This window comes from Triplophysa dalaica, chromosome 22, assembly GCF_015846415.1.
Source record: "Triplophysa dalaica isolate WHDGS20190420 chromosome 22, ASM1584641v1, whole genome shotgun sequence".
Classification (NCBI taxonomy): Eukaryota; Metazoa; Chordata; class Actinopteri; order Cypriniformes; family Nemacheilidae; genus Triplophysa; species Triplophysa dalaica.
The window spans coordinates 7699088-7710309 of NC_079563.1; the positions used below are offsets into that span (position 1 = coordinate 7699088).

At 39.1% G+C, this 11222-nt stretch overlaps 1 protein-coding gene across 1 annotated transcript in view; it reads right to left on the minus strand.

Moving 5' to 3' along the window:
- Positions 1–1982, minus strand: part of gnaz (guanine nucleotide binding protein (G protein), alpha z polypeptide) — a 38229-nt gene extending 36247 nt beyond the window's left edge. Inside the window, exon 1 of the mRNA XM_056736353.1 lies at positions 298–1982. The gene's annotated coding sequence lies outside the window, so the exon portion shown is untranslated. The remainder of the gene's footprint in view (positions 1–297) is intronic.
- Positions 1983–11222: the final 9240 nt, after the last annotated feature.

Below are 11222 nucleotides of genomic sequence, written 5' to 3' on the forward strand. Positions count from 1 at the left end.
AATGCTTCACCTAGCAACGTACTCTACAACAAATGATATTCTCATATGTACGTGGCCAAGAAACGCAAGACGTCCTCAATCATACAGTCATCTACCCAATCCAGGACTCCAGAGAGCATCATCCCTAAGCATCACCTCACGGAGATCGAGGAAAAACCATTCTGCTTGTCGGGATGCTGAACCGTGCTCACGTTCACCTTCCCGAGCCAAAAACAAACCCAAGGGCACCGACAGAGTGTTTAGCTGTAATGTGACACCAATAAAATGTTACGGTTAGAAAAGAAAAGACTCCCTTACCGTGTCACCGTTTGGCGTCCATTCACCAGCGCCACTGCAGACAAACATTCGCCTGAATGGCAAAGAGGGAGCGCGCAATCCTTCCCCTTAGTCCTGTACCACCGACATCCTCGGATCTGGCCGGATCTCCACATGCACCCATTCACACGCACCCTTAGGTTTGTATTGCTCTCGCCTGCTCTTATAATGGTCGGTGTGCTATTTCCCCTCTTGTAGCTCCGAGGCAGTTAAGAGACACTGCAGCGATGGGGGAGGAGGGCGTGTGTGTGTGCGTATGTATGTGCGCTTGTGCTCAAGTGTGTCCGTCCGTGAGTGAGGGAGCATGAGAGCTACGGAGGGAGGAGCCAGTGGGTACAGAAGAAGAGAGGGGAAAACAGCTAGGCTTCGATCCAGAAGAAAAAAGAGAGAGCAGAAAAGATAAACACGCTAAAGGGGAAAGGCAGATTGGCCGCAATAAAGCAAAGAAAATCAGACGTGAATGGAGAACGTGAAGGGTTATCTGATAAGACCGTGTAAACAGATGTTCTGCTGTTCACGCTCCTCTGGTCGGTCAACAGCGGGTTTCGTTGCGATTTCATTGATGGCTTAAAGAGCTCGCAGGAAAACCAGAGAGAGAGAGAGAAAACAGAAAGAGGCAAAGGAGGGACCGAATGACCAAGGGACCGGGAGGGGGTTGTGTAATGCTGTAATATGTTGCTGCTGTGCCAACTGTCTCTGTGACAGAAAGGCCGCTTCCTCCTCAGCTATTGGTTCATTGCTTGTATGGATAGATGTGCTGACAAATAAATATCCAGCAATGGCTGGTGGGTGATTGGAGCACGCCCCCCCCATCCCCCCCACCACAAACACATCCTCTCCTCCCGTCTCCAGTTGACTGAGGGAAAAGATTCTGCCTCCCCCAGACAGATGAGGACCACGTCCCGTGCATCTGCGCCGTGCATCGACACCTGACGCAAACAAGCATATACACTTGTATACACACGTGTAAAAGCGCCGCTATAGAAAATTGGGAAATGTTACTTCAATCCTTACCAAAAACACAAGCTGGTCTCTGCAGGATTACTTCAAAACGAGAGACAGCCTAGTTGGAAATACGCTCTGCAGGATTTGGGCCCAGATGTGGATTTGAACAGCCCTGCAGGTCACCTGAAATAGAAGAATGTAGTATGTCGCGGTCAGAGTTCACATGCGAAAATAGTTTGGGCGGTGCGGCCGAAATGGGCGGGACCGATTCCTCTATCTTTTACATTCTGTACCGAGAGGTTACGCTGTTACGTTTTGATCTCCTATTGGTCTCACGCACTCACGGGAGGTGAATTCGCAGGTCAGAGTTCGCCAAACTTGAACTTTGCTATGCAGCGAAATATCAAGTGTGACTTTCATATTGATAGAGTACATTGTGCCTTTTTTGTTTTGTAGAATTTTTTAATAGTGTAAATATTTATGAAGTTGTTGGTGGCGAGCAAATATAGCCTGTTCTTTTTCAACATTTACCTTAAGCGCAAACTTTTCTTGTGGAAATCAGCAGACAGGTAGGTGACCGTAAAGGGTGTTGGGCCACGTGTTTGCAGCAGTTTGGATGATTAATGAACAAACTCAGACACTTGATCCTATCGGATTTCGCTCAAGTGACCTGTAACCTTACAGCAACATGGAAAGCGTGTACCTTTGTGACAGCATAGTGATTCTGCCAAGCGAGGATACTGTCATCCAATAATGCTTTGTTAATGAGAAATTATAAATCTGAAATATTACGGTTCATACAAAATAAAAAACAACTAAATGGAAATAAAGCAACATAAACACAAAAGTCTTGCTGAGATGTATTAACCTGTCATATTCTAACACTAACAGACAAAGAAATGGGGCTATAGCACCAAAGTACCTTTACGGAAGTCGTGCCACCGACGGCCATGTTGACATGCTTTTTACGCCATAGCAAGTCCACAGTCCAATCTACTTGAATAGGGGTAGTAATATGTCATGAAATGGCATGTTTCCAATCAATAAGTAAACATGATTCGAGATGTCTCTTTACTTTGGTTTGCTAAGTTTCAGTTGTGTCAAAATCAAACTTTAGGAGTGACATAAACAGTCAATTTTACTAAACAATTAGCCGTCCTATAAATAGTACAATTTAAAACCAGAAAAACTGATTGGAGAAGGTATCCTAATTTTTGCAGCAGTATATGTAATACACAAAAAGCCACGGCTTCGGAATCTATAATGCAGATTGTTTACCAAACCTAGAAAGTTACCTAGGTAGCATGTTAACTTATATGCACACTCAGACCAAGCGAGAAAATGGATGTATATGCTTGTTGTGGCAACCAGAGTGGGACGAGGGCAGTGAGGGAAGGCCACGAGGTCTGTTTCTCTCTCATCCTTCACTGTTGTCGCTCCTCCTTTTATGCTTCCAGAGGTCCTCCGTGAGAGATGCGAGACCAGTGCAGCGCGCAGCTGACGCTGGTTATCACTGCACCGTTCCCTCACAGCCCTCGTCCCGCTCTGCTAGTCACACTTATTTTTGACTTTAATACCAAAACGTACTCCGATTCAAATAGATCTTAAAGTCTTAGTTCACCCCAAAATTACAATTATTTTATGAAAAAAAAACTTTAGGACTTTCTTCTGCAGAACACAAAGGAAGTTTTTTGAAGAATGTTAGTAACTAGATAACATTGGACCCCATTGGTCCTTCATTGTATATGGACACAAAACCATAAAAACATTTCTCTAAATATCTTCTTGCGTGTTTACAGGTTTTGAATGTCACAAGGTTGAATAAATGCTGACAACGTTTCTATTTTTGGGTGAACTATTCCTTTAAATTACGTATCTTCGTATAGGTTTCATTGCAAGCCAGGTACAGTTTGGGCTTGTTTTCTTGCATTCCGGGTGAGATTTTATGGCTATAAACTGCTCTCCTGTGGGAGTGATGCATGTACAGTCTGGCACATGAAAAATGTTTGATGACCATAATATCGCACAACAGCGGTGGATTGGCTCTCGCATCCCCATGAAACAGCGTGAATCATTTATGTGCATCAACTGTAAATAAAGAAGCAACATGATTACGGCTCTGCATTTAGTCTCACAAGGCCTACATATTAATGTAGAACACCGTTTCTTGTATTTTTGTTTTCTTCAGTCACAAGTAAAGCAAAATTGCATGCATAATCTGCTCATGCATGCTGTGATCCATTTCAGAATTAAAGTGAAGGAAGGTTCAGTGTCGATTCGTTCAGTATTTTAGTCATTTGGTGCCACTGAAGACCCTCGCGCTCACTATACCAGGGTTTTTCGTGCTTTTTTACAAATTATAACCACGCAACCCTAATGAAGCTGTGGTTGTGCTGTGTGCATGACAGATGTCAGGTCGCGCTGCATGGGTTTCAGGGGAAATAGATTTCGCAGATGCAAGACGCGACCTCAGGCTTGTGTGCGTCTTATCAAGATAATGCAATGCAAAGACCAACATTAACAAATGTGTTGTGTTCTTTCCTGCACGTCTCTCCCTTCAGTGTTCGTGGAGCGATTGTACAGTTCCGGCCAAGAACAGATGCAGTATTGAGTAATGGTCTCTTACAACAAAAAAATGCTTATTGTGGAGTCCAAGACTTCCTGTCATTGCACCATCCGTTATGAATTTGCAGAATTCACAGTTAAGCTACAGTGTTTCTGCAAAGCAACAAAAAATATGTACTGGCTATGATAGTCACGTGTTTGATTACAAAGGAACACACAAACTGTTTCAAATATAATTAGGCATAAGTGTCTACCAAGTCAGTCTGCTCAAACACACAGAACAACTTAAACTCTCCACACCATGCAAGGAGAAACTATCTTAACATCCCAAAAATTATCCACTTCAGCCTTCTGCTATAATTGCACATCATTATGGTTCTCTTTGTCTCTCTCCCGTTCTCCATCTTCCCACTCTCCCTTTCTGTCTGTCTGCGCGCCCCTCTCGTTGCTTCCTGTCTCTCTAATCCGTAATCCTGTGAGAGTCGCTCAAGCGAAACAGGGCGGCTTTGATCAGGCTCTTCTATCAACGGAGGATTCAGTGTCAGCTCACCCGGATTCCACAGAACCCTGGAGTCCCGGCAGAGGATCTCCTGACGGCAGTTAACCAACATCCAAACCAATGAACCCAGGGACCCGCAATGCCGACGTGTGATGTGAAACTAGTAATGAATTTCTGTCAGGTTCACAGCCATCAAAAAGATTGACAATTAGCATACATTTGAGATTGGCGGTAAGGTCCTGTTCTGGGCAAAAACTCTCTGCCCATCCATGCAGCTGGCGTGAATAATAGCAGGGAGTGCTTAGGGTAACAGAACAGAACTAGAAGATGTTATTAGTTCTTAATGACATTTAAGTGTAACACATTATGTAAAGTAATTGAGACTCTGAAAATGAATTTCAGTCGAGCCCCAATAGAAAATGTGAAGTGGAGCTGGGGATGGAGGAGGGTAGTCTGCTTCTGACCAATGCAATAAGCTGCTGTTAGCTGAATATAATTTAAACTGAAGCTTGCGTCATATTCTATAGGAAGATGAGGATCAGCTGATGCGGGCTTGACTCACGTGACCTGCCAGAACTAACACCATAATACGCTTTTTGGGGAATTTACCATTTTTCTCATGACTATGCAACATACAAGATTCAAAAGGGATCTGACTTAATTCAATATATTATTACATTAAAACTCCTTTTAATAGTTAAAGCTGAATCTTCCTCTCTCTCCATGGCATGTTGCATGATGGTTGTTTCGAAATATTAGCTGTGTTTTTACACACAGCCTCATAATCAAAGGAAAAACAGTTCTACACTTGGTGATCACCTGATTTGACCTTCCTTGGCTTTTTATTCATATAGGAGTTGCCATGTGGCATGTTTTGCGCCAGTCTCAAACCCTTAGTGTGTCTGGTGTAGAGTGACATTTCTCACCCAGGGGATGTAGACTTTCCACTTCCTTCACAGTGATATAACAATACCCTGACTGGTATCCAGGGTGCCCATTTGACACGGACAGAAACTTTACACTTAAAATAAGTGTATCTCTTCAGTTAAGAACAGTATTAGGGCTTAAAGGATGCTTTAAATGAACTTTATATAAAGTTTATATAAAGAGAGCCAATTATGAGTTCATGGGCAAATTGTCCTTGTTTAAGATCTAAACCAATATTTTTCAGTATTTTAACATTCAATTATTCAGCTTATCTTTATTCCTATTGAATCTTTAAAGGAATTCACCTTCCAAAGAAAAATTCTGTCATCATTTACTCATCCTGTTGTCATTTTAAATCTTTGTGATTTTCTTTCTTGTGGAAAACACAAAAGAAGATATTTACAAAAATGTCGGGATTGACTTCTTTTGTAAATACGGCCATTTGATTGAAAACGTGGATGAAATCAGAAAAAATGAAAACAGAATCCAGAACAATTCAAATGGAAAAAAAGGAATTTGGGAAAATATAAAAAGGAATTTAGGAAATTGGCCTAATGCAAGTCAATAGGGACCAACGGTTTTCTGTTACCAACATTTTTCTAAATATCTTCTGTTGTGATCTACAGAAGAAAGAAAGTCATACAGGTTCGAAATCACAAGAGGGCGAGTTTATTATTACAAAAATGTAATTTCAAGGTGAACTATCCCTTTAAATGTATTTAATGAGCATATGGCCTGTACAACATAGTACAGTATACAGTTTGTACAATACATCCACTGTAACGCTAGATAAAGATGCGGACTCTCCCATCCGACTCTGGTTCCTGTCAAGGTTTGTTCTTGTTTACATGTACATGTGTAGTGGCCCCGCACAGTTTTTACTATTTTACATTTGAGCTTTCGGACACTAAAGTTATGCTTAAACATTTCCTCCAATAAAAATAATACATCAACTAAAATAATGTCATTTCCAAATTCCTTTTGTTAACTACTTTTTAAACTGTTTCTAAACATCTTTGCAAATCGCTAACTAATGTCATTGTAATGGACATGTGATATCAATTCCTTATTACATTTTACACAGATGTCCTAGCTAACGAAGTTATACTGATGACAACAAATTATGATTTATATATTCAACAATATATGTTTTATCATTTGAATCATAATAAAGGTCTTTTCATGAAAGTCTTCTTAAACTGGTTTGAAATTTCTATCTGATGCAATGATATTCGTATTTTTTTAACTGTCGCAAACGTCCAAATCCTCTTGGGTGCTCACTTTTTTGAAATGCTAACATTTACATCCAATCGTGTGAGTGGTATCAGCAGCTCTCATTTACACCTATTACAGTAACAGCCGTGACTCGCAATGTAGTTGCATGAGAGATGTAATCAGTTGTTTGTAACAGCAAGGGTGCATGAAAATTAATGTGCCCCAGCTGTACAGGAAGTAGGCTACATCATCTGATAGTTAACCACCTATACAAGCTTTTTTCTATCTCTCTTCATTTCAGCAAATAATAGTAATCAGATCCTGTCAACATTTTAAAAAATGCAGACAAGACTATTTAGACGTCCAATGATGCCAATTGATTAAATCAAGGTCCATTTATTGTCTTATTGCCAGCAGCTATAAAGAAATTTGTTTCAATTCGTCTTGATATAAGTTCCACCCCCATTCTCTGATGACCTAGAAAACTTTACACATCTTTACTTTCTTGCATTGATACACACTTTTAAAGGTGAATATTCAAAGACACAAATGGTCTACTGTATGTTAGTGGTAGTATTAAGGCTAATACATGATATACACTGCTCAACAACATTTAGGGAACACATAAATCACACTGTATTAGACCTCAATGAATGAAATATCCAGGTTGAAACTCTTCACTTATATACTTTGGATAATGTTATGAGAAAATTGTGGTCAATGAAAGCCAAAATCATAAACACATTTAGTGCAGGAGTTACAGTACAATCACAGTAAAAAATGATAATCCTGGCTCGTTCACCACAATAACTCCAGTAATGTCCATGGCCCCATGTGCCCGTATAAACTCCCAGCAGTGTCTGGGCATTCTCCTGATGATATGGCACATGGTGTCCTGGGGGATCTCCTCCCAGACCTGGATCAGAGCATAAGTGAGCTCCTGGACAGTCTATGGTGCTCCTTGATGGCTTCGGATAGATGAGATCCCAGATGTTCTCAATTGGATTTAGGTCTGGGGAACGTGAGGGCCAGTCAATGGCATCAATGAGTTCATCGCCCAGAAACTGGCTTCAGACTCTGGTCACATGAGGCCTGGCATAATAATGCACCAGGAGGGCTCTGCACTGCACCAGCATAAGATCTGACAATAGATCTGAAATTTTCATTCTGATATTTCATAGCATGTGGAGGTCTGCGAGACCCTCTGAGGATGGTCCCCCCGGCCCGCCCTTGCTGTTGCCTCTCCAGTGTACCTGTTGTCACTTTCATTTGCACCAAAAATGGTTCACAATCACTTATGCTTCCTTACCGGGTTGATTGATATTCCTGATGGTTAACAAACTTGGTGTTAAGCTGTAATGATTAAGTGTAAATTGTGTAATTTTTTTGAGCAGTGTAATTATATATTTAAGACAGTATTGAATAAGGGGATACACAACCTTTCTGACTCCATGCCCCCCCCCCAGTGTATTCAACAATATTCAAGCCCCCACCAAAAAAACTCAAAGTTTCTTCCCAATAAAATATTTCAGAGCTTAACATTAACTGGAAAAGTGTTTAATTAATATAGAAATAGACAAATAATAAGAAATATTTGTTTTTTAGTGGTTTTAAAATGTATTTCAATGTTCATTTTAAATTATAAAGTCATCTTGAGGCCCCTTTGACGTCAGCTGTTGACAACCACTGATTTCACGAGTTCACCTGCACAGATAACAGTGATGTTGATAGGGATAATGATAGAGCTTGTTTTTGAAGGTTATGCGTATTTGGCGTGCTGTCCGCCAGAGCTCGCCAGATCTATCCGAACCCGAAACACTCTTGGTACGGGTGAGTGCGCCGAGCTCGGAACCGGTCTGAGCCCAGACCACAACCCCCGGGGTTCCTGCGGGATATTGAGCTTGGGAGAGGAGCCGGGGTGGAGGAGGGCTGCTTAATCTTAGGAGATCGAGCAGGTAAGATGGTTTCCCTATTTATTAGCGAGCTCGCTAGGGCTGATTGTGTATACGCTGTTATTACTGATTATGGACCAGCCGGCTGATTATATTTTCTGGCTCCTCCCGAACTTTGTTAATTAATCATCATTTAGGGATCACCAAAAGATTTTGAGTCTTTTGTGTTTGAGTTGATGTAAAGTTCATTTTTTACTTAACTTAAAGACAAAGTTATGTAAAGAAATATAAAAAAAGTTAAATGGTAACAATGACTAACTATTTGAGTGAACTCAGGGCAGCAATAGTTGATAAATATGCTGTACATCTGTCAGATAGGACATAGTAAACATTTTGAAAGCAAACTTTTAATATACTTCATATTATTTATATTTATAATGTAATATAACAATGAAGATAAATCTCTCTTATGCTAGGGTTTTTTTCTAGACTTTTGCAGTCCCACCATATAGGCCACATTTATTTGTCAGGAACTAACGATTTATTAAGGATGCTCAATTTTAGTCTTTTACAGGCACACCATCTAGTGGTTAGAAATTGTATTGTGAAAGAAAGAAAGAAAGAAAGAAAGAAAGAAGAAAGAAAGAAAGAAAGAAAGAAAGAAAGGAAAAGGAAAAAGAAAAAAGAAAAAAGAAAAAGAAAGAAAGAAAGAGAAAGATAGCTAGATGGATAGACAGATAGATAGACCGATAGATAGATAGACCGATATATATACCGATAGATAGATAGAAAGAAAGCATGTATAATCTAATTTATATTAATTTATCCATATCATTATATCTCTGCTAATTTTGGAATAAGTTATCACCTGTGTTTTTTATTTATTTTATTTATTTATTTATTCTATTTAATTTAATTTCATTTTATTATTTATTTTATTTATTTATTTATTTATTTATTTATTTATTTATTTATTTATTTATTTTATTTTATTTTATTTTATTTTATTTTATTTATTTATTTTATTTTATTTTATTTATTTTATTTTATTTTATTTTATTTTATTTTATTTTATTTTATTTTATTTTATTTATTTTATTTATTTATTAGTTAAATTAAACCTAAATTCTGCCCAATGTTGTTCCATTGCCAACATCCATTCAAGTTGATGACTTTTATTGTAGATAAATTAATTACCTCGGAAATGCCTTGCACTGCAAAAGGAAAGCATAAATCTTACAGTTACTCTTTCTCAGGATTAAAGATTTGAACATAACCATAACGCTAAGCATGAAACATTGCAGTATAACTGTTTGTGTTGAACATGAATGATCCAAATTGGGTAGCTTGTTGAGACCCTTTGGATAACGTAATGTGCAAAAAATGAAAAACCTTACTAGGAACCTGAGCCATCAGACATGAGTGTTATTTCTTTTGATCTGGACCAATTAGCAACCATTTTGAACACTACACAACCACATAATAACATGATATAACAAAATATATCACAGATCAATGCCATGGCAACCACATATAACACTCTTGCATCATGGCTGCAATGTGCATGGCCAAGCAAGCAACATTTAAAATGTGAAAATGTAAAAATCCAGACTAACTGCTTTTTCCTTTTATAGTAATGGCTAAGTGAGTTCAAGGTCATGATCTCGGCAGGATGAGAGATAAATCTGTGAAACCGTAAACAAAAGGATTGTTAACAGTGGGCAGCTTCTCCTCAAAAAGCATTTGTTGTGGTTACAGGGACAGGTTGGGAATAATCTCTGGGCACAGCAGCTCCTTACACATTTTTGTAATCCCAGGAAGAAGTCCACAGGGGGTAGAGTATTAATGAGAGTCCGCTCTACTCCTCATCCTCCTCAACTGAGCTTCTACTGAGAAAAAGAACAAGGACATGGCGCCATCTCTTATAGTTTGATTTTTGGTATTATTAGAAGCTTTTCATTGCATCCTCTTTTTTACTTAGTGATTAAATCACTAAATCACACATTAATATACCAAATGCACAATGTAACGATACCATTTTGTGACAACTTGACTTCTTTATTTTAACGTCTCTCATAAAACGAACATGGTTAACCGAATTTCAAAATATTGGCAAATAAATCCACATTTATTTATACGCACTTCCATTAAAATTATCTTCAGGTGGTGTGTAGGCCCCGTGTGCTTTCGCTTCCTTGGCGTTCTCTGTCAATTGCACACGTGAGAAACAGCACTTGAATGCACTGATGCACTATTTTACATATGAAGTAATTGTTTAATATTATATGGAAGGTAAACATGAGAGCTAATAAAAGACAACAGAAATTCTCAGAGCATGGCACTGGCAACGCCAAGGTCATGGGTTCGATCCCTGGGGACTGCACAGTCAGAAACAAAATGTATAATACAATGCAATCCAAGTCGCTTTGGATAAAAGCGTCTGCCAAATGCATAAATGTATAATCCATGCACATAATATAATACACTTACACGATACCCTATGGATATACATTGTTTATACCCACAGGCCCTTATTTAAATCATCTGTGTACTGTATTCTATTGTGTTATGGTATCTGTGTGTTGTTCCTGTTTCTGTGTGCTGGATGCTCCCGTCACCAAAACAAATTCCTTGCATGTGCAAACATACTTGGCCATAAAGCTCTTTCTGATTCTGATATTCTGACAGAATGTTTAATAGCTATTGATAAACAAATACAAATATATTTTCACCCGATCCATCAGTCCAGCTCTAGTTATATACTTGTGTTGTCAATTATGCCATCCTTATACCCACTGCCTCAGCCAATCCAGTCACATTCACGTTGAGTCTGCAATACTGCATGTCACCTATTGGCAGAGCCT